This window comes from Protopterus annectens, chromosome 5.part0 (assembly GCF_019279795.1).
Source record: "Protopterus annectens isolate FY-2018-M chromosome 5.part0, PAN1.0, whole genome shotgun sequence".
Lineage (NCBI taxonomy): Eukaryota > Metazoa > Chordata > Ceratodontiformes > Protopteridae > Protopterus > Protopterus annectens.
This window is the reverse complement of record NC_056735.1, coordinates 1,378,065,760-1,378,089,121: the sequence shown is the minus strand read 5'-3', so window position 1 is coordinate 1,378,089,121 and position 23,362 is coordinate 1,378,065,760. Positions and strand designations below refer to the sequence as shown.

Sequence of the window (23,362 nt, the reverse complement as noted above, 5' to 3'; positions counted from 1 at the left end):
TGGTTTGTCTTGTTTGATCTTTAGCAGTAGTTTGCAGAGCAGAGGCGGAGGAGAAAAGGCATAAACTGAAGGACAGAGCATCCACTTTCCAAGCTTGTTTGCATGGGGATCCTTGTGCAAAATCTGTCCAATTGATAGTTCTGGGGGAGGGGCAAACAGGTCTATATCTGGGCTCCCCATTTGATTGTCAACATGTTGAAAATCCTTGGTTCCAGTTTCCACTCGTGGGTCCATGAGGTTTCTGCTTAGTTCGTCTGCCAGTGTATTAAGTTTTCCTGGTAGGAAATGAGCTTGTAGATGCACTTGGTGGCTCAGGGCCGTGTTCCACAATGCCATGGCTAGTCTGCAGAGGAGGTAAGATCGTGTGGCCCCCTGCTTGTGTACCACATAACACTGGTGTTGTCCGTCTTTACCATTAATTGTCCTGGAAGAATGTGGTCCTTGAAGGCTGTCAGAGCATTCTGTACAGCTAACATTTTTTTTTTGATTGATGTTCAGGTGCATTTGACTTGGGTTCCATTTGCCCTGAATGCACTTCCCTGCCAGGTGAGTCTTCCATGCATAGTCTGATGCGTCTGTTAGGGTTTGGGTGGCAGGGGGTAGTGTGAATGGTAGTCCCTTGTTTTGGTGGCAGGCCTCTGCCCAAAGGAACTCTAGGCGTAGGCAAGGTATGATTAGAAATCATTGCTTCTAGATCCTGAGAAAGAAGACACCATTGGCTTTCTAGACACCAATGTAGTTTTCTCATATGCAGTCTTGCATATGCAATTAGAAGAATGCAGGAGGCCATGAACCCCAAGGCTTGTAGTATTTGCCTTGCACATAGCAGGGTTTTTGTGGCAACTTGTTTGAAGTACATTGTCAAATGAATTTGTTTCTCTGGCATGAGGAAAGCCATCTGGGAAGTTGTATTCAAGCTTGCTCCCAGGAATGTAATTTGTTGACAGGGTACCAGGCGTGATTTTTCGTTTATGATGTACCCCAGACAAGGTAGCACCCTTTGTACAAAGGCCAGATGATCCAAAAGTATGTCCTGGCTTTCTGCCTGAATTAGACAATCGTCCAGGTATGGGTATATTTGAATATTTCTTTGCCTGCAAAATGCAATGACTGGAGCTAGGCACATTGTGAATACCCTGGGCGCAGTAGATAAGCCAAAGGGCAGTGCAGAGAACTGATGGTGAGTGTAGCCTGCTTTGAAGCGTAGGTATCTTCTGCATGAGTCTCTGAGTGGGATGTGCAGTATGCTTCCTTTAAATCTAGTGTTGCCAACCAGGCGTCTTTGCCTAGCATACTGGCGAAGAGTCAGTATCTTGAATTTTGGAATCACCAAAAAGGTGTTTACAGTAGAAAGGTCCAGGATAGGACGCCATGAATGGTCTTTTCTGGGTACCAGGAAAAGTCTAGATTAGAAACCTTGCCCCTTTTCCTCTTCTGGTACCAAATGAATAGCCCCCACGTTTGAGAGAAAGTACTTGTTTTTGGGCCTCTGCCCACTGATTTGGGAGTAGATCTGGCCACCTGCTTGGTGTTGGTAACATGTGGAAGTGAAATCTGTATCCCTGGGACACTATATTTAAAAAACATTTGTCCTGGGTAATGAGTTCCCAGTTTTTTGCATGAAGAGCAATCTTTCCCCCCAAAGGGGCAGTCAGTTGAGAAGTGCTTGGAAGTTTTAAAAATAAGTCACTGAGACAGTTTACCATAGGGGGAGTTTTATTACTCCCAGAATTGAGTGGAGGCCCCCCACTGCTTAGTCCTGTGCGTACCCTGGGACTGAAGCCTGGGAGCTCTGCTGGATCTGGGTTTGGACTGAAGGTCTGGAAGAGGCAGGAAAGGACCAATTCTTGGAAGGCCAGTGCCTACTAAACCTTGGAGGTTGTACTTGTAAAAATTCTTTAACAGTTTGCATAGATTTAAGCATTTTCCTCCATCTTTTTAAGAACAACTTCTGCCTTGTTGCCAAACAGGCGGTCCTGGTTTAAGGGAGCATCCAGTAATTTTGCTTTAACATGATCTGGCAAGGATTGCTCTTTACGCCAAGCATGCCTTCTAAGTACAGACAGAGTTACAGCAGCCCTGCAAAATGCCTCTAGTGCATCAAAACCACATTGCAAGGTATGTTTTCCAGCTTGTTCAGCTGAATGCAGTAAATCCTGTAAATCCTTATTTTCAGCACAATCAGGAATCAACAACATTTTCTGTTTAAGCAATCCAATAATATGCTGCTGATACTTTAACATATGAAAGTGGCAATTTACGGCCCTAATGGTGAAAGTTGCAGAAGTGTATACCTTCTTACCCCATCTATCCAGTGCCCTGGAGCCTTTATCAGAGGGGGTAGGATTTATGGCAGTAGTAGCTTTAATGCCCTTGGGTCCCTGTGAAATGGTCTCAGGATCCGCAGTAGGATTTTTAAAAAGGAACTTGATTAAGTCAGGGACCCTGTAATATCTATCAGGTTTTCTGGGAGCAGGAGGTAAAGAGTCAGGGGCCAAGCTGGATTCCGAAAAGGCATCTTCAACAATGTCTAGTACAGGAGGTATGGCTAAAGGCCTGTGCTGGGGCAGGAGTAAGAAATACCTAAGCCTCTTTTTAGAATCAAAGAAATCCTGACTTTCCCAACGAAAATGCTCCCTGAGAGTATGCAAAGTTTCACCAAAAGAGAAATCCTCTGGGGGGGAAGCAGAGGGAATAGAGTCCTCAGTGTCAGAATCCTCCATAGGTAGATAAGGATAAATCCTGGTCATCAGAGGAAACAGAAAAATCAGAATCCTGGTCAGAAGGACCATAAGCAAACTCAGTCCTAGGTCTCAGAGGGGGAAGGCTGGCTTCCCCTGATTAAAGTAATAAGGTCTTCAGCCATTCTTAACATTTGTTTTTCAGGCATAGAGTCCAGACCATGCGGTCTGGGCGTCTGTTTTCTAGGCATGGTTCGAATTTTAGGCCTTGAAGAAGATGGCGTTGGTTTAATACTCAAGTCTGTAGGCCTGAATACACCCTCAGAAGCCGGTGCCTGCACAGCGGCTCCGGACCCATCCAAGGTAAAGACATCCGCAGGTTCCACAGCTGAAGCATTTTGCGGCATACCGGACTCCGAATGGGTCTCAGTAGAGGCCTGCAAATCTGAAGTAGCAGGTATCAGGGGCTGCGAAAGCACCTCACTGAGTACTGGCGAACTGACTACTGGCTTAGGAGAAGCGTCGTCGGCAGCTTTGGACCTAGGTGGCCTGTCTCTGTCTTTATCTTTGTGTTTTTTTGGAATGTCGGTAGTCAGATGGCTTACCGAAGACATATCAGGATAATTGAACTGAGCACCAAAATATTTAGAAGTGAAAATATACAGATGACTCTCAGTTCGTGGTTTAAATAAGGCACAAAACCGACAGCGAGGTACGACGTGGTCAGGGCCTAGGCAAGGAATACAGTACGAATGAAAATCTTTATGAGGTATTCGCTTTCCACAAGTAATGACATCAGTTTAGAGCAAGAAAAAGTTTCCTCAATGGGGTACTAAGCTTTTAGTTTAAGACTTCAGTTCTGAAACTCGAAATCGAAAATTTCAGGAGTCGGACGACCGATACTTGCGAACTGCTTCTGCTTTGGGCACCGCACGGCAAGAAAGACTGATGTAATGGCATCAGCTGCATGTTTTATACCCCTGACGACCTGACGTCACGGAAGAAGGGACAGCAACTGACGCAGGACCCAAGACTTTATCAGGCTGACTGAGGGCTACTGCAAGCAGATAACCCAAATGTGATGACTGCAACAGTGAAACACGAAGAACATCTACAATAACACCATTAAAAGGTTATAGAAGGATAGAAGAATTTCGTGCCCAAAAGACTTAATTGACAAAAGGAACTAAAAATGGGAGGGGGATGGACTATTACAAAGCCTAAACTAAAGGATATTCATTAACTACAAGAAATTAAGAAATACAACAGAAAAGTAAGAAAAATAAACACTTATCCCTTAAGGGGGCACGGGCCCAGGAAGTCACACCTGAAGGTGGACAGCAGCAAATGAGATCTGAGGAGTTAGAGGGCAGCAAGAGAAGCAGTCTTCTGAAAGCAGTCTACAGTGATCTGCCAGGTATCTAGGGTCACTGCTATGGATTTTCCCTGAATCCAACAGTCGTGCAAGTAGGGGTAAATATGAACTCCAAGAGGTCTGCAATGTTCTGCAACAAGCTAAGCATTTTCTGAAAATTCTGGGAGCAGTGGACAGTTCAAAGGGTAAAACACAAAACTGTAAGTGGGTCTAGAGTGACCATGAAGGCTTCTTGGAAGATCATGTGAAGCAATTTTTGTAAAGTAAACATTTTGAATTTTGGGATATTGAGAAACCTGTATTTTGACAGGTCCAAGACGGGGCTCCAGGTGACCTCCCTTTCTTGGAGCTAGAAAGATCCTTGAATGGAATCCTATTCCCTTCTGCTCTGGAGGAACACACTAAATGGATCCTTGATGAAGCAGTTCCCAGAGTATTTAGGTGTTGAGGTTTTCCTGTTCTTTTGGTGGTTTTTGGAATGCCCTAGAATGGTGACTTTGATGAACTGGATATAGTAACCTTTTTATATGATGTTGAGGACCCATTAGGCCCCGATGATGACTTTCCATTGATTTAGGAAGGACAGCCTTCCAGCCAGAGGTTTGGTGCAGAGGATGGGGAGGGGAGGCTGGGTTTGAAGATCATCACAGTTGGTCCCTGTGCTTTGTGGGCTTTCTGGAGCTCCCTGTTCTGCATGATTATCCTGGTTGCCATTTCCTGGATTGTCTTGGTCTCTTGCCAAGGGGGTGCATCCCCTTGTCTTTTCTAAGAGGGGAGGAAGGCCAAGGTGTTGAAGTACAATTCCTACTGTACCCTGGTGTTAGAAATGGATAAAATTCCTTTACAGTTTTCGTTTACTTTCCTTTCTTATCCAGCTTCTCAAAAACCTTGTTCAGTTGGAGGTTCAAAAGGGAATTCTTTGTCTAAAGGGGCATCCAGGAGTGTAGCCTTGACCTGACCCCTGCTGGGTCTTGCACCATGCACACCTGCAGATTACAGAACATGTGACAGCTGCTCTGCGTTATGCATCTATGGTGTCACAGCCACACTTTAGGGAGTGTCAGGAGATTTGTACAGTTTCTCTTGTAATTTTCCTGATTTCCTTTGATAAAGTTCTATCCACAGTAGAGTCCACCTTAGCTAGTATTTTATCTTGGAGATATCCAAAGCACTTCAGCATGTGGAATTGGCAATTCCATGCTCGTAATGCAAGTGCAGCAGAGGTAAAAGTCTTCCTTCCCAAATCTAAAAATCTACTCTGTCATCAGGCAAGGACTGTAAAGATGGGCCCTTAGGTACACGTACACCTTTTGCGGATTCAGTAGAGACTACGGAGGGGTTAGACCTGGGATTTTTGTAAAGGTGCTTGTGAGAATCAAGCACAGTGCAAAACCTATCTAGTTTCCTAGGAGCAGGTAGGAATCTATGTATAGCAATGTCTTCAAAGACAATATCCAGTATTGTATGTACAGGAGGGATTAGCTAGTGACTTTGAAGAAGGCAGTTCCATACAATGACTGAGCCTGCAAGAACTGTCTGCTTTCCCCATTGAAAGCCTTCGTCATTCTATTAAGGGTACTCCTGAAGGAAAGGTCCCTCTAGGGTGAGAGTCAATCTGGGTAAGTTTGTGGGAGAAGGTGCCCAGAACAGGATGACAAATCATCTTCTGAGCTTAAAGAATCAGAATGCTCCTGAAAGGCCACCTCCCTGCCTCTTTTGGATGAGGAGGCTTCAGTAGCAAAATTCTGTGAGGGTTCTCTGGATTTCATGAAAGACATTAATTCCTGTACTATTTTAGGTCATCTTAGGCTTTGGTTTGAGAAGTGATAGAGGGTGGAGATGAAGAAAAGGAAGTGGTATGCTTCGGTTCAGGTCTCCTTTTAATGATCTGTGGTTGCGGTCTTTCGACTGCAACTTTGGTTAAAGTTCCTGTAGCTAAAGGTAGACAAGGTGTCTCCCTTCAGCCCCCACACTGAACATCAGAAGCAACTACCCTCTGTGTTGTACTAACAGTGGTAGGTAGCTCAGAAAAGTACAGTTGTGTACACTTACCATAAATGTAGATGTTCGAGTGTATTCACTGTTGCAGTCATCGCACTTGGGTTATATGCCTGCAGGTAGCCCTCAGTCAGCCCGAATACCAGAGACTTAGTATTTCTGTGTCGGTTGCAGTCGCTCCAGTACTAACGTCAGGTTGTCAGGGATATAAAAACAGGCAGCCAACGCCATTACATCAGTTTTTCTTGCCCCAAATGTCAAAAGTTATGGTGGGGAAAAAACAGCAGTAAAAAGTAAATACCAATACCAAAACCCCAGAAAGGGGTGAGAAAAAGACATAGAAAGGTGAGAGAGATAGAGAGACAAGGAGGTTGGAGGGAAACCAGGACTGCAACAGTGAATACACTCGAACATCTACATTTATAGTAAGTGTACACAACTGTTCTATGTTTTTCGTGTTTCACTTTTGCAGTCATCACACTTGGGTTGATTCCCAAAGCTGAAGGGTGAAGGCAGTCAAAAAGAATTGGAGCTGGCTAATATGCCCTGCAGGACTGCAGTTGCAAAACCCACCCTGGATTTGGAAAAGATAGGCAGGTGGTAATGTTTGGGGAAGGTGTATACAGAACTCCAGGAAGCAGCTTCCAGGATGCCCCTGGTAGGGGCTCCCGAGGAATGCTGTTGAGATAGAAGTTGCCCTAGTGGAATGTGTTCTGACCCCCTGAGGGGTTGGTTTCCCATGGTGCTTGTAGCAGAAATGGATGCAGTGTGCTATCCATTTGGAAATTGTTTCAAAATGGCCTTGCCCTCTGCCCCTGGCGCAAAGCTGAAAAGTAACTGGTCAGATCTCCTGAAGGACTTAGTCCTATCAAGGTAGAATTTGAGCTGTCTATGCACGTTCAAGGAGTGCAGTATCCTTTTCCCCTTTATTTTGAGGATTAGGGAAGAAAGTTGGCAAATGGAGAGATTGGTTTAGAGCCACACTAGACACCACATTGGGCATAAAGGAAGGGATAGTCCTGAGGGAAACCGTGTCAGCATGGAAAATAATGGTTTCCACAGCCATAAGTGCTTGTAGCTCAGACACTCTTCTAGCTGAAGTGAAGTGATGGCAAGAAGCAAGGCTGTTTTCCAAGACAGGAACTTTAACTCTACTGAAGCTGCAGGCTCAAAAGGAGGTAGCATGAGCTTTTCCAGTATAAAGTTAAGGTCCCAAGCATGGGTGGGTGTTCTCCTTGGCGTCCTTAAGTTGTTAGCCACTCTCAGGAATTGTTTGATAAGACGGTGAGAGAAAAGAGGTGGCTCAGTGCTCTAATGAGCCAAAATGGCAGAGGCATGGATCTTAAAGGATGAGAAGGATAGGCCTCTGTGGAGTAGATCTGCTAAGTAATCCAGGATCAGAGGCAGGGAGGGCAGAGTTGTGTCCTCCCCTTTGGACTGAACCCAGGAGCAGTACCTTTTCCACTTATCAGCATAGGATTTCCTTGTACTAGGTCTTCTGACTTCAAGGATGAAGTCCAGCACCTGCTTGTTTAGGCTGGTTACCGGGGAAGAATTCAAGGAATAAAGCAAGGCTGCAAGATTTAGGGTTTACAGTTGCGGATGCAAGATCTGCCCCCCCCCCCTGCTGAGAGAGCAGGGTTGGGTTTTGGTGTAGGTGGCCAGGCTGGCACCAAAAACAGGCTGCGCAGGAGTGGGTACCAGTGCTGGTGTGGCCAGTCTGGGGCAATCAGAATTGTCCTTGGTCTGTCCTGTCTTATCTTGAGCAACACTGCTGAGAGAAGGGGCAGAGGGGGAAAGGCATAGATTAAGAGATTAACCCACTAGAAAGACAGGGCATCCACTTTCCAGGCCCTGCTGTGACGTGAACTGGTGCAGAATTCTTTGAGCTGGCGATTGCAGGGGGAGGCAAAGATATCTACTTCTGGGGTCCCCCATTTCTGGATCAGAAGGTTGAAGGTGCTGGGCTCGAATTGCCACTCATGTGGGTCTAGGAGATTTCTGCTCAAGTCGTCTGCTAGTGAGTTTCGTTTGTCTGGCAGGAATTGAGCTTGCAGATGGACCTGCATGTCCAACGCCGTGTGCCAAAGGGCCATGGCTAGCCTGCAGAGTGGGTAAGAATGGGTTCCTCCCTGCTTGATGTACGACATAACTGTGGTGTTGTCTGTATTTATTAGCATGTGTCCTGGAGAGAGTAGGGATCGGAAAGCTGGCATGCTGCACCGCTAGTGTCTCTTTTTGGTTGATGTGCAGATGAATTTAACTTGGGCTCCAGTGGCCTGAATGCACCTGCCATCCATGTGCGACTCCCAGGCATAGACTGATGCGTTTGTGGTCAGGGAAGCGTGGGGTTGAGTAAAGGGCAGCCCCCTGTCGTAGTTATATACATCTGCCCACGAAAAGAAACGGTCTTTAGACAGGGTATGATAGGAATGACAGTGTCCAGGTCTTGAGAATGTTGGCACCAAAGACTTTTTAAGTACCATTGAAGTTTTTTCATATGCAGTCTTGCATATAGAATTAGCAGTATACATGAGGCCATGAACCCTAGAGCCTGCAGAATTTTTCTTGCGGATAGCTGGGTTCTTGTGGCCATATGTTTGAAGTAGGCTGTCAGATAAAAGTACAGTTGTGTACACTTACCATAAATGCAGATGTTGAGTGTATTCACTGTTGCAGTCATTACATTTGGGTTATCTGCTTGCAGGTAGCCCTCCAGCCTGATTAACAAAGTCTTGGGTCCTGCGTCGGTTGCTGTCCCTTCTTCCATGACGTCAGGGGTATAAAACATGCAGCCGTTTTTCTTGCCCCAGATGTCAGGTGCCCCCCTAATAAGAAGCAATTAAACATAAAAGCACAAAGAAATACCTCCAACAAAAAAGCAAATACACCAAAAAGGCTTTTAAGCATAGTAAAGGAAAGTAGGGGTATAGCCAAAAGAAGTTAGGGCAACCATGACTGCAACCGTGAACACACTCTAACATCTACATTTATGGTAAGTGTACACAACTGTACTATGTTCTTCGTGTTTCACTGTTACAGTCATTACATTTTGGTAGATTCCCAAAGCTATGGTTGGGAGGAGGAATTTAGATAGCATTAGGGCCAGCTATAAGGCCCTGCAAGACTGCAGTGGCAAAGCCAGCTCTGGATTTAGAGAAAATTGGCAATGATGCTTGGTGAAAGTATGCACAGAACTCCAGGTAGCAGCTTCTAGGATGTCCCTGGTAGGGACGCCTCTGAGAAAGGCTGTAGAGGTAGATGCAGCCCTGGTGGAGTAAGGTCTGATCCCCTGGGGGATACATTTTCCATGGTTCTTACAGCAGAAATTAATGCAATGGCTTATCCATTTAGAAATGGTTTTTGCTTTGAAATAGCCTTCCCCTCTGCCCCTGCAGCAAATGCCACCAGCAGTAGTTCAGATTTCCTTTGAGGTTTAGTCCTGTCCAAGTAGAATCTAAGTCGTCTGTGCACATCTACGGAATGCAGTATCTGTTCCCCCTTTATTCTATGGATTGGGAAAGAAGGCTGGCAAATTAATGGACTGATTAAGAGCCACACTGGATACTACCTTGGGCATGAAGGATGGATTGGTTCTGAGGGACACCCTGTCCACATGAAAGATGATGAAAGGCCCCACTGCCATAAGGGCCTGTAATTCAAATACCCTTCTAGCTGAAGTGATTGTTAAAAGGAAAGCTGTTTTCCAAGAAAGAAAATGTAAGTCTGCAGTAGCAGCTGGCTTGAAAGGAGGTAGAGTGAGTTTCTCCAAGACAAAGTTAAGGTCCCAGGCTGGGGTTGGAACTCTCCTGGGTGGTCTCAAATTTTTGGCCCCTCTGAGGAACTGCTTGAGCAGTGGAAGAGGGGAGGTTCTGTGTTATAATGAGCTGAAATGGCTGAAGCGTGGATTTTTAATGGAGGAAAAAGACAGGCCCTCGTGAAGCATCTCAGTTAAGTATTGTAAAATCTGAGGTAAATTGGGCGCTGCTGTGCTCATCCCTTGAGATTGGTTCCAGGCACAGAATCTTTTCCATTTTTCAGCATAAGATCTTCTAGTACTAGGCCTCCTTGCCTCTAAAATGATATCCATCACAGGTTTACTGAGGGGTGGTAAAGGAGAAATTAAGTAATTAGCCAGGCTGCAAGGTTCAGTGTTAGAAGCTGAAGGTGCAGAATCTGGTTCTCCGTCTGAGGCAGGTGCCATGGAGGTAACCGTGACACACTGCACAGGAGGGGCTACCAGTGTTGGCGCAGCCAGTCTGGAGAAATCAAAATCATCTTTGGTTTGTCCGGTTTGATTTTTAGTAGTACTTTGGAGAGCAGAGGCAGAGGGGGGGAAGGCATGGACTAATAGGTTTTTCCAGCTGAAGGACAGAGCATCCACTTTCCAGGCTTGTTTGTGGGGAGTCCCTGTGCAAAATGTGTCCAATTGGTAGTACTGGGGAGAGGCAAACAGGTCTATATCTGGGATCCCCCATTTGCTTGTCAACATGTTGAAAATCCCTGGTTCCAGTTTCCACTCATGTGGGTCCATGAGGTTTCTGCTTAGTCCGTCTGCCAGTGTATTTAATTTTCCTGGCAGGAATTGAGCTTGTAGGTGCACTTGGTAGCTCAAGGCTGTGTTCCACAATGCCATGGCTAGTCTGCAGAGGGGGTAAGAATATGCACCTCCCTGCTTGTTTATGTACCACATAACAGTGGCGTTGTCCGTCTTTACCATTAGTTGTCCTGGAAGAATGTGGTCCTTGAAGGCTGTCAGACCATTCTGTACAGCTAACATTTCTTTTCGATTGATATGCAGGTGCATTTGACTTGGGTTCCATTTGCCCTGAATGCACTTCCCGGCCAGGTGAGCCCCCCATGCATAGTCTGATGCATCTGTTAGTGTTTGGGCGGCAGGGGGTGGTGTGAAAGGTAGTCCCTTGTTTTGGTGGCAGGCCTCTGCCCACCAAAGGAACTCTAGGCGTAGGCAAGGTATGATGGGAATCATTGTTTCTAGGTCTTGAGAATGTTGACACCATAGGCTTTTGATATACCACTGTAGTTTCCTCATATGTAGTCTTGCATATGGAATTAGAAGAATGCAGGAGGCCATGAACCCCAAGGCTTGCAATATTTGTCTTGCAGATATAGCAGGGTTTTTGTGGCCACTTGTTTGAAGTAGGTTGTCAAATGAATTTGCTTTTCTGGCGTGAGGTAAGCCATCTGGGAAGTTGTATTCAAGCTTGCTCCCAGGAATATAATTTGTTGACAGGGTACCAGGTGTGATTTCTTTTCGTTTATGGTGTACCCCAGACAAGTTAAAAACCCTTTTTACAAAGGCCAGATGATTCAAAGGTATGTCCTGGCTTTCTGCCTGAATGACACAACTGCCCAGGTATGGGTATATTTGAATATTTCTTTGCCTGCAAAATGCAATAACTTTTAGTTATGTACTTACCATAACTTTAGATGTTTGGGATCCATCTCGCCTACATTCTGTACTGATGGGCTCGGAGCCGATCCCTCGGCTCCGACTCGGCACGCTATGCTATAGAGCGAGGCCTCTTATTGGCTGAGCTATTTCTTATCCCAGGATGCACCACCACTAATCCCCCAGATCTTGTTCGTCCGCATTCATGCACACATGCACAACTTGTTTATATAACATTGTTAGATGTTTCAAGATGAAAACAACAGGATTCGGACCTTCTGATATCCTCTGATCTCCAAGGAAGGGGGAAGGAGGGTGGGTTATTAGAATGTAGGAGATGGATCCCAAACATCTAAAGTTATGGTAAGTACATAACTAAAAGATGTTATGTGATCCTATCTCGCCTACATTCTGTGCTGATGGGACAGCGTCCCTAGCACCTAAATCCTGGGTGGCTCATTGGAAAACACTCCTGAGCACTGTGGAACCAAATGAAGCTCGTCCTCTAGATGCCACATCCAATTTGTAGTGGGAAATGAAAGTGTGCCCGGAAGACCAGGTAGCCGCAGCACAAATGTCACTAATGGCAAGCTTAGAATGAAATGCTATCGAAGTAGCCATAGCCCTTGTAGAATGAGCTTTGACAGAGGTGGTAAGCTCTTTGTTAGAATAAGAATAAGCTTGAGTAATACAGTCCCTGATCCATTTGGCAATAGTGACCTTTGTGACAGCTTTGCCCAATTTATTGTCTGCAAAGGATACAAACAACTGATCTGTTTTCCTTGTTTGTTTGGTCCTGTCGAAATAAAAACGCAACTGCCTGTGGACATGTAATGTGTGGAATATGAATTCCGCTTTGTTAGAATATTTCGGAAAAAAGACTGGAAGTTCTAATGATTGTTGTAGGCAGAAACTGGAACAAACTTTAGGGACAAAGGAAGGATTTGGCCTGAGAGATACTCTGTCTTTGTGAAAAACCAAGTACGGGGGTTTTACAGACAAAGCTTGAAGCTCTGAAACTCTTCTGGCAGAAGTAATCGCCACCAGAAAAGCAGTCTTCCACGATAGAAATTTTAGATCACATGTCGCTGCCGGTTCGAAGGGGGAGGAAGTTAAGGCGCGTAACACCACATCGAGATCCCATGGAGGAGCAGGATGAGAAATCGGAGGTCTTAAAAGCGCAGCACCTTTCAAGAAGGTCTTACACAATCTGTTGCTCATTAAAGGTGGGTTTATAGATTTGTGAAAATTGGAAATCGCTGCCAATTGAACCTTGATGGTAGAGACTGAAGAGCCTTGACTGAAAAGAGAAGTTAAAAATTTTAGTACTTCTGATACGGGAATAGTGATGGGATCCAGTCCCCGGAGTTGAGCCCAAATAGCAAATCTTTTCCATTTGCTAGAATACAGTTTCTTTGTAGCAGACTTATGGGCCGAAGATAAGATGTGTTCAACCTCTGGATCCAACGTATGACTCCTGACTATAGTCGGAAGAGGAGGAGCCAAGCTGTCAATTTTAAGGTGTGTAGGGACTGGTGGAATAGTCCCGACTGATGAACCAAAAGGTCTGGGATCCGATCCAGGAACCATGGACCTTCCAGAGCATATTTCCGAAGATAGGAAACAATACTTGACGAGGCCAGTAAGGAGCAACTAAGATCATTTTGCTCCCCAAGAGAGATGCCTTTTGGAACACCCTGGGAAGGAGAGGAACTGGTGGGAAGGCATAAAGCAAGCCGGTGGGCCAAGGACGGGCTAGTACGTCCATGGGGCTCTTCCCCGGAGCCGGGGTTAGGGAGAAGAATTTTTTGCACTTCGCATTCAGTGGAGTCGCGAAGAGGTCGCAACACGGAACTCCCCATTTGCTGAAAAACTGACTTGCAACTGTCATGTTCAGAGACCACTCGTGAGGAGAGAGGATAGTTCTGCTCAGTCTGTCGGCTATCACATTGGACTTGCCCGGGATATGAGTAGCCACTAGAAAGCGTTTGGTCGAGACTGCCCATTCCCAGACTCTCATGGCCTCTCTGCAAAGAGGATAGGATCTGGTCCCTCCCTGTTTGTTCAAGTACCAGACAACTGACATGTTGTCTGAGTGAACGGCAATTACGCCATGAGGGAGGTAATCGTGAAGGGCTTGAAGGGACAGAAGCACCGCCCTCATTTCTAGGATATTGATATGAAGTAGGGTCTCTTCTGGGTGCCATTTGCCTTGGACTGACCTGCCCAGGGAATGCCCCCCCACCCCATCTGGGAGGCGTCCGTGGTCAAAGTGGCCGCAGGAGGAGGTGGAACAAAGGGTCGTCCCTGATCCAAATTGGAGGGCACTAGCCACCAGCGAAGGTCCCGTTTGCAGGTTTCCGTGATCCATATGAGGTGACTAAGAGGGGGTTCCTGAAAGGACCACTGAGCTGAAAGAAGCCACTGGAGAATTCTCATGTGCAACCCTGCCAAGGGGACTAGAAGAACCGTGGCGGACATGGATCCCAAAAGCTGCAGGACCATTTTGGCTGGGGCTTTGGACCTGGGAAGGAAGGCTCGAACTTGAGTCTGTATGGTTTGTATTCTGTCTGTAGGTAGATGGACCCACATTCGGTTTGAGTCCATCTCTACCCCTATGAATCTTATGCGTTGAGATGGCAGCAACACAGACTTTGGCCAATTGAAGGTGATTCCAAGGGAATTGCCCAGTGATATAGTGGCTTGTAGGCTCCGCAGTAGTAGATGCTTGGAGGTGGCAGTTAGGAGCCAGTCGTCTAGATACGGAAACATCTGGAATCCTAGACTTCTCAGGTGAGCAGTCACGACCGCCAAACACTTGGTGAACACCCTGGGTGCTGTGGTGAGACCAAAGGGCAGCATGCGGAACTGAAAATGACTGCCTCCTAGGCTGAAGCGCAGATGTCTCCTGAACGCTTGATGTACCATGATATGGTAATAAGCGTCCTTGAGATCTATGGAGCACATCCAAACACCTTTCTCCAGCAATGGGAGAATGGTTTGTATTGTGACCATTCGGAACTTGGACTTTGACTGAACGGTTTAGAATGCTGAGGTCCAAAATGGGTCTCAAGTCCCCAGTCTTTTTTGGCACCAAAAAGAATCTTGAGTAAGTCCCTAATCCGATCTGGTCTGCGGGGACCGGTTGGATGACTCCTTTTTGCAGCAGCTTTGAAACTTCTGAGGCTGCAGTTTCCCGTTGACTGTGTGGCGGGTCCGGGATTTTTTTGGACTGAGGTGGAGAGTGAGAGAAAGGGATGGTGTAACCTCCGGCGATAATTCGAAGCACCCATCGGTCCTGAGTGATACCTTCCCAGGCTTTTAGGTGCTTGAAAACGACCCCGACTGGCTCTGGAGCTGCACAGTCGGGCAATCCCTCAGGGACTGTGAAAGGCTGAAGAGCCACGAAAGGACTCGCGGTCTCCAGTGTTGCGAGGGCCTCTGCCGCCTCTGGGACGGCGTCTTCCGGAAGAATTTCCCCCTCCCCTGCCTCTGGAAGGTGGATCATCCTGCTGAGAGGGGTAAGGCTTCTGAGATCTACGGAACCACATTTTCCCTCCTCTTTTAGCCTTGGGATAAGGCCGAAAGGGAGTGGAAAATCGTGCCCCTACGGCAGTCAGAGTCTTACCCTCCTGTTCGCAGCGGGTCAGTGTGTCCTTTATCTTGGGTCCAAACAGGGAGGACCCATCAAAGGGGGCGTCTGCAAAGGAAGACTTAAAGGCCTCCGCGAAATGACACAGGCGGAGCCAGGCTTGTCTCCGTAGAGCAATGCCTGTATCCGCCGCTCTACTCGCCCCTTCGGCCGCATAAGAAATGAGCCTCATGGACGAGTTTGAAATGGACGACAATGTAGCCAGCTGAGAGCCAACCGTCTGGGCCAGCTCCTCAGGCAGGTTACCCAAGAGGGTATCGGAAAGTTCTTTAATCAGATCCCTCTGAAATCTAGTAAAGTGCGTAAGGTAGTTCAAGGACCTTAATGTAAAGGCCGCTGAACTTGGGGTGCGCTTTCCTTACCGATCCATGCTCCTAGACTCCTTATTAGGAGGATCGACGGACGTCGAAGCCTCTGCTACATCTTGCTGGGTAGCAGATGCCACCACCAAAGCATCTACAGCCACACCTTTAGTTAGAAACTCTTTCAGGGGGTGCAGAGAGGAACTTATTAGGACGAGCAGGCACCGGTTCCACAGAGTCTGGGTGTTCCCACGCCCTTCGACAGATCAAATCCAAGAGCTCGTCGAAGGGCGGAGACACCTAGGAGGCGGAGGGCTGAGCCCCGAAGGCCTTAAGGAACACTGACTCATCAGCAGAAGGGGGTTTGGACTGCCAGCCGCCTCGTTGTTTAAGGGCTTCCAGGATGTCTGCAAAGGAGACATCATCCGAGGACGACTTAGGGGACCCTTCTGCATCATCGAGATCAGTGTCTGATGTAAGAGACTCATCAGGGGAGTCAACGTGCTTCTTCTTGCACGATCTTTTACTGGGGGGTTCTTCCAAAGAAGCTTCAGAAGGACCTCCAGGAGGGGGGGAAACCCCAGTGGGGGTAACCTCAGGCCCCGGGGCTCCGCTGTCAAAGGACAGGAGGGCTGCCAAAGACCCAGTCTCGGTATGCAGGGAAGGAGCTGGGGAGACCGTGGAGGTAGCCAAAGATGATTTGGCTAACGCACTCCTCATAGCCCTGAAGGCGGGACCACCAGAATCCTGGGAGGGTCCCACCTCCGTGGCCACGACGGTAGATGGCACTTCCGCAGCAGACGCACAGAGAGGAAGACTTGGGACCGAAAACATCAATCCCGAAGCATCCCCCCCGGGGCCAACGGAAGAAGTCCGCGTACCGAACTCCGACCCAAGAGCCGGAGTTGGAGTAAGGGTCGGGCCCGACCCTAAAACCTCCACCGGTTCCACCAGCACCGGCTCCAACGGTGCCGAGGCTGTTGGAGGAGGAACCATAGTAGCAAGGTGGATCATCGGCTCCGAAGCCGAATGGGCTGGAGCCGAAACTAACTTTTGGAACACCGGAGACTGGAAGAGTCTTAGGAGCACCCTGTCGATGTCCGAATCAGACATCTTGGATGATCTGGACGATACCGATCGGGTCCGAACCGATTTCTCCATCGGCTCCAAAGGACTAGGGGACCGGCTCCGAATGGATTCTATAACTATCGGCTCCGTGGGAGATCTCAAGGCAATTTCCCTCAGTGCCGATGAGGACTTCGGCTCCGAAGGGGAAGAGTCTGAGCCGGCAACCCTCATTGGCTCCAATATCAGTGGAGCCGATGAAGGTAACCCGCCTCTCGATGCCCCAGTCCTCGGCTCCGAAACCAGAGGGGTCGAGACTGGAGGCATCGAGGCAGACCGTTCCGCCCTCGGCTCCGAAGTCCGTGGAGCCGATGGAGAAGTCTGCCTAGGTTTTTTGGCAGTCTGTTCTGACTGACTGGTCGGAGCAGACGCTTTCTTCTTTTTTGAAGGAGAGGGAGAAGAAGATAAAGCCTCCTCAAAGGATGGCTTAATTAACCCCTTAAGGATTAATTTGTTTTTCCTCTCCTGGAGGACCCTTGATGAGAAGGCGTGACACACGCTACATGATTCTTGTAGGTGCTTGGCACCTAAACAATAAACGCACGAGGAGTGGTCATCCGTTATGGACATCTTATAACCACACCTCGCGCATTTTTTAAACCCGGAGGGCCTATGCTCTTTGGACATGTCTAAAGAGAGATAACACACCTATCTAAAGGGAGATAACACCAAAACCAGCAGTTTAAGTTCAAAAATATAAAATTTTTTTTTTTTTTTTTATGACACAACAAACAGTTGCACACAAAAAAAAACACAGAAAGAGAGGGTCAAGACCCTCTAACTTAAACGGGTACTTTATCCACAAATAAACGCTAGAATAGCAAATAGCAAAAGGGGAAGGCCCCTCTAACTAAAACGGGAAACCTTCCCTTAACGAAAAAGACAAATTTCTCAACAAATTCACCAAATACACACACGTATCACAATAGCTGTTAAAACAGCTTTTGGGTTCAAAACAATCAAATTCCTGGCAGGAAAAGCCTAAATAAATTAGTACTTAGCCCAGCCAAGTTGAGACCACGTCTTAGCTTGTAAGCGGCAAACGAGATCTGGGGGATTAGTGGTGGTGCATCCTGGGATAAGAAATAGCTCAGCCAATAAGAGGCCTCGCTCTATAGCATAGCGTGCCGAGTCGGAGCCGAGGGATCGGCTCCGAGCCCATCAGTACAGAATGCAGGCGAGATAGGATCACATAACATCTGTAGCTTGCCACTTTGTGAATACCCTGGGCGCAGTAGATAAGCCAAAGAGCAGTGCATGTAGCCTGCTTTGAAGCGTAGGTATCTTCTGCAAGATTCCCTGATTGGGATGTGCAGGTATGCTTCTTTTAAATCTAGTGTTGCCAACCAGGCATCTTTGCCTAGCACAGGAAGTAATTGAAGAGTCAGCATCTTGAATTTTGGAATCTCCAAAAAGGTGTTTAGAGTAGGCAGGTCCAGGATAGGACGCCATGAATCGTCTTTTCTGGGTACTAGGAAAAGTCTCGAGTAGAAACCTTGTCTCTTTTCCTCTTCTGGTACCAGTTGAATAGCCCCCATGCTTAAGAGAGAAAGGACTTGTTTTTGGGCCTCTGCCCACTGATTTGGGGGTAGGTCCGGCCACCCACTTGGTGTTGGCAACATGTGGAAGTGAAATCTGTATCTCTGGGGCACTACATTTAAAATCCATTTGTCCTGGGTAATGAGTTCCCAATTCTTTGCATGAAGAGCAATCTTTCCCCCCAAGGGGGCAGTCAGTTGATAAGTGCTTGGAAATTTTAAAAGGAAGTCATTGAGACAGTTTACCATAGGGGGTGTCTTATTATTCCCAGACTTGGAAGTGGAGGCCCCCCCACTACTTAGTTCTGCGAGTCCCCTGGGACTGAAACCTGGGGTTTTTGCTGTGTCTGTGTTTGGCTTGAGAAGACCTGGAAAGGGCTGGAAAGAACCAATTCTTAGAGGGCCAGTGCCTACTAAATCTAGGAGGCTGAACTTGTAAAAAATCTAACAGTTTGCATAGATTTAGCTTTACCTTCCATCTTTTTAAGAACTTCCTCAGCCTTGTTGCAAAACAGGCAGTCCTGATTTAAAGGAGCATCCAAAAATTTAGCTAACATGATCAGGCAAAGATTGCTCCTTAAGCCAAGCATGCCTTCTGAGCACAGACCCAGTAACAGCAGCCCTGCAAGAGGCCTCTAATGAATCAAAACCACATTGCAAAGAATGTTTTCCAACTTATTGTTATTTAAATGTTGAATTCCCCATGACACCAACTATTTTTGGTATCCCGAAGATACATAAAGATGTACATAATCCACCTTTTAGGCCTATTGTGTCTGCAAAAGGGTCAAAGACTGAGGCTTTGGCATCCTTTATTGATGTTAATTGTAAAAACATTCTTGCAAAACTACCACACATTTTAAGGGATTCCTGGCACTGTCTGGAGTTAATTAGACAAAATAATGTCACGAGTACTTCTGATTTATTTATGGCTACAATTGATGTGGTCAATGTATTCTCAGTTATTCCCCACAAGCAAGGTCTTGAAATGTTTGAGGCCAGTCTATTGAGTCATAGTGACATGGATGCTAGTAAATGTCGTCTTTTAACTGATTTAATGGAAATTGTGTTCAACAATAATTTTATTTATATTAATGGTGAATTTTACAAAGTACTGGTGTTGCAATGGGTGCCAGATGTGCCCCCGTATATGCATATTTGGTGTTAGCAAAATGGGAAAATGACTTAGTTTTTACATCCACATATTGGAAGAATGTTTCTTTATATTTGCGTTACCTGGATGACATTTTTTACATCCACATATTGGAAGAATGTTTCTTTATATTTGCGTTACCTGGATGACATTATTGCATTTTGGAAAGGAGAAAAAGCTGTATTGATTGAATTTATTGAATATCTGGGTGCGACATCTGATTTTCTCAAATTCACTAGTAATATTCAAGAAAAACAATGTGAATTTCTTGATCTTACTTTGTCCCATGATGATGATGGTTTTCATTCCAACATTTTTAGGAAGAAAACCTTTTCCAATTCTTTTCTACATTTCGATAGTTGTCGCCCTATGTATCAAAAAAGAAATTTGATCAAAGGGCAAATGGTTAGATTATCAAGAATCATTAGCGACGATAGTATGTTTAAACATGAAATTGAAATTCTGTCTAAAATGTTTATGGATCGAGGATACCCTAATAATCTTATTGATACCATTAAAAAGGATATTTATACTAATAGGACCATACTATATAAACCTATTATTAAATATGGATGTGACAATTTGTCTAATAATAGTTCTAGTTTGGCTAGATACGATTCATTTATTTTGCCATATAATGATACATCACATTATTTAGCTGATATTATTAAGGAGACATGGACAAGTGTTTTTATAAATAATGCTGAGCTATCTAAGATATTAGGAAGTCAGCCTAAAATCACTTTCAGTAGAGGTAGAAATTTAAAGGACATCTATGAGTCTAACAGCAACAGGAATTTATATAAAACATAAAAAATGAGCAAATGTGGTACTTGTCACATCTGCAAATACATTAATGATGGTCCAAATGTAGCAATACAGGGTTACAATAAGACTATTAGATGCCCTGGTTACTGTAATTGCAACACGAAGATGGTGATATATCTGGCTACTTGCTCCACTTGTCCGGCATTTTATGTTGGCAAAACTATAAGGAAGCTAAGGAAACGCATAGTTGAGCATGCTAGGGATATTAAGAAACACAAGACTACTAGTTCTTTATACATGCACAGTACTAGATGTCCAAGTTTTAAAAGATTTATATTTTTTGTTATAGATAGAATTCCACACAATATACACAAAGGTGGTGATAAGACTATGCTCGAGGCTATGGAATGTTTATGGCAATTTAGATTAAATGCTTGTATGTTACCTGGTATCAATGAAAACATATCTATTTCAAGTATTTTAAAATATAGGTCACATTTTATATGACCATATTTTATAATGTAACATTATTTATTATTTTTTATGTATAGTTCATAATTTATTACATACATATTCATCTATTTATTGATACAATAATTTTTAAATATTTAATAACAATATACTACAAGTTTTCTATATATATTTTATATAACAATATTTAAATTTATAGTGCTGTTATTTATAACATATGCAATTATTATATATGTATTTTAAACATGTTTTTTATTGGAGTCAAGTGATTTTATACATATCTCTACATTTACATTGTTTAATCAATGTTTATGTTAATTAGTTAATTAGGTTATTGGGAAATTATTTGCATATATATGAATGGCCTTGATGTTAATTCTTTGTACTCTGATGATGCCCTAATGTTTGGGTGAAAGCGCCAAGTATTCTTCGTTCGTATAGTTCTGTAATAAAGCAGGTTGTTGCAGTTCACTGTGTGCGTTATGTTTTCCAACTTGTTCGGAGGAATGCATTAAATCCTGTAATTCTTTATTTTCCACACAGTCAGGAATCAACACAATTTTCTGTTTAAGCAGTCCAATAACATGTTGCTGATATTTTAACAAATGAAACTGGCAATTTAAAGCCCTAATGGCCAAGGTTGCAGACGTGTAAAGCTTCTTACCCCATCTATGCAGCGCCCTGGAGTCTCTATCAGAAGGGGTAGGATTTTTAGCAGTAGAAGCCTTAATGCCCTTGGGCCCCTGTAGTATCTGTCAGGTTTTCTGGGAGCAGGAGGCATGGAATCAGGGGCCAAACTGGATTCCCAGAAAGCATCAACAATGTCTAGTACAGGAGGGATAGCTAAAGGCCTATGCTGAGGTAGGAGAAGGAAATCCCTAAACCTCTTTTTTGAATCAGAAAAATCCTGGATTTCCCAGTGGAAATGCTTCCTTAGAGTATGTAAGGTTTCCCAAAAAGAAAAATCCTCAGGAGGGGAAGCAGAGGGAATAGAGTTATCTGCATCAGAATCCTCATAAGTAGGTACGGGTAAATCTAGATCAGAGTCAGAACAAACAGAATCCTGATCAGAAGACTCAATCAACTTCATTCCTAGGCCTCTTGGGGGGGAGGGGGGGTTGGCTACCCCTGATTAGAGTCATTAGATCTTCAGCCATTCTTATTTGTTTTTTTTACGCATAGAGGCCTGCGCATGTGGCCTGGGTGTCGTTTTTTTTAGACATGGATCTAGATTTAAGCCTAACTAATGAAGGAGGTGTCTATTTAATATGCAAGTCCATAGGCCTGAATACACCCTCAGAAGCCGGTGCCTGCACAGTGGCTCCGGACCCATCCAAGGTAGAGACATCTGTGGGTTCCATAGCTGAAGCATCTCGCAGCATACCAGACTCCGAATGGGTCTCAGTAGAGGCCTGCGAATCAGAAGCAGTGGGCATTAGGGGCTGCGAAAGCTCCTCACTGAGTACCGGTGAACTGGCGACTGGCTTAGGAGAAGCGTTGTTGGCAGTTTTGGACAACGGCGGCCTGTCTCTGTCTTTATCTTTGCGTTTTTTTGGAATCCCGGTAGTCGGATGGCTAACCGATGACATTTCTGGATAATTAAACCGATAACCGAAATACTTAGAGGCGAAAATATACAGACGACGGATAGTGTGCTGATTAAATAAAGCACAAAACTGACAGCAAGGTACATTGTGGTCAGGGCCTAGGCAAGGAATACAGTACGAATGAAAATCTTTGAGGTATTTGCTTTCCACAAGTAATGCAATTATTAACTTTTACTGACATCGGCAAGGAGCAAGAAAAAGTTTCTCCAACGGGGTACTTAGCTTTAGTTGAAGACTTTGGTTCTGAAACTCGAAAACGAAAATTTCAGGAGTTTGCTGACCGGCACTTGCGAACTGCTTCTGTTTTGGGCACCGCACGGCAAGAAAGACTGAAGTAATGGCGTCAGCTACATGCTTTATACCCCTACCTGACGTCATGGAAGATGAGAGAGCAACCGATGCAGGACTCAAGACTTTGATAATCAGGCCGACTGACGGCTACTGCAAGCAGATAACCCAAATGTGATGACTGCAACAGTGAAACACGAAGAACATCAGACAAAATTAAAGAAAATCTTTATGTGGGATTTGCTTTCCACACATCAAGCAATTGCTGACCTTTTTAAACGGAGAATCTCCAATGGGTTACTTATCTGACTGGAAGTAGACACACTGGAAAAACAGACTGACTGCAAGCATTTTGATCACACTTGAAATGCAACAGACTGAAAAGCCAGAAAGAACTGAAGATGGCATCGATGGATACCCTTCTTATACCCTGATGTCCACATGCTGGTTAGGGATGAAATAGACAGTCTGGAAATTGGGCCAGTCATGTACGTCTGCATGGCAGGAAGACCCAAGAATCAGTACTGCAACACTGACTATGAAGAAATTTAATGCAAAAGCTAAAATCAATATGACTTTAAAACAACAAAATCTACATCATAGCAATTTGCAAGTGTTACTATATCAACGTCATCTATATGCATTTAGAGGTTTAAATTAAAAAAATCTGTGTCCCTATCAGAAATGTGGGGAAAATAATAATGTGCTCTGCCAAATAAAAAAAAAAAAAAGAAAACGTAATTGACAAAGGAAGACAGTGAAACCTCAAAACAAGCTGTAAAGCCATTTAAACATTCTCACCTTGCATCCCTACAATGTGGTCAAGCTACAATCCCACATTTTTGCTATTTATATATAGCAACTCCAAGACTGTGGCAGCTTGGAAAAGGTAAGCGAAATATTCTTGAGCTACTGCAGCCTCAAACTTGGTATAGAATTTTCGGATTCATATGTACAGTCTCACTATTTCGAGGACCATAACTGCAGTCCT

At 45.0% G+C, this 23,362-nt stretch overlaps 1 protein-coding gene across 1 annotated transcript in view; it reads right to left on the bottom strand.

Moving 5' to 3' along the window:
• Window positions 1–23,362, bottom strand: part of EED (embryonic ectoderm development) — a 967,389-nt gene that overhangs the window by 165,461 nt on the left and 778,566 nt on the right. The gene's annotated exons all lie outside the window — the stretch shown is intronic.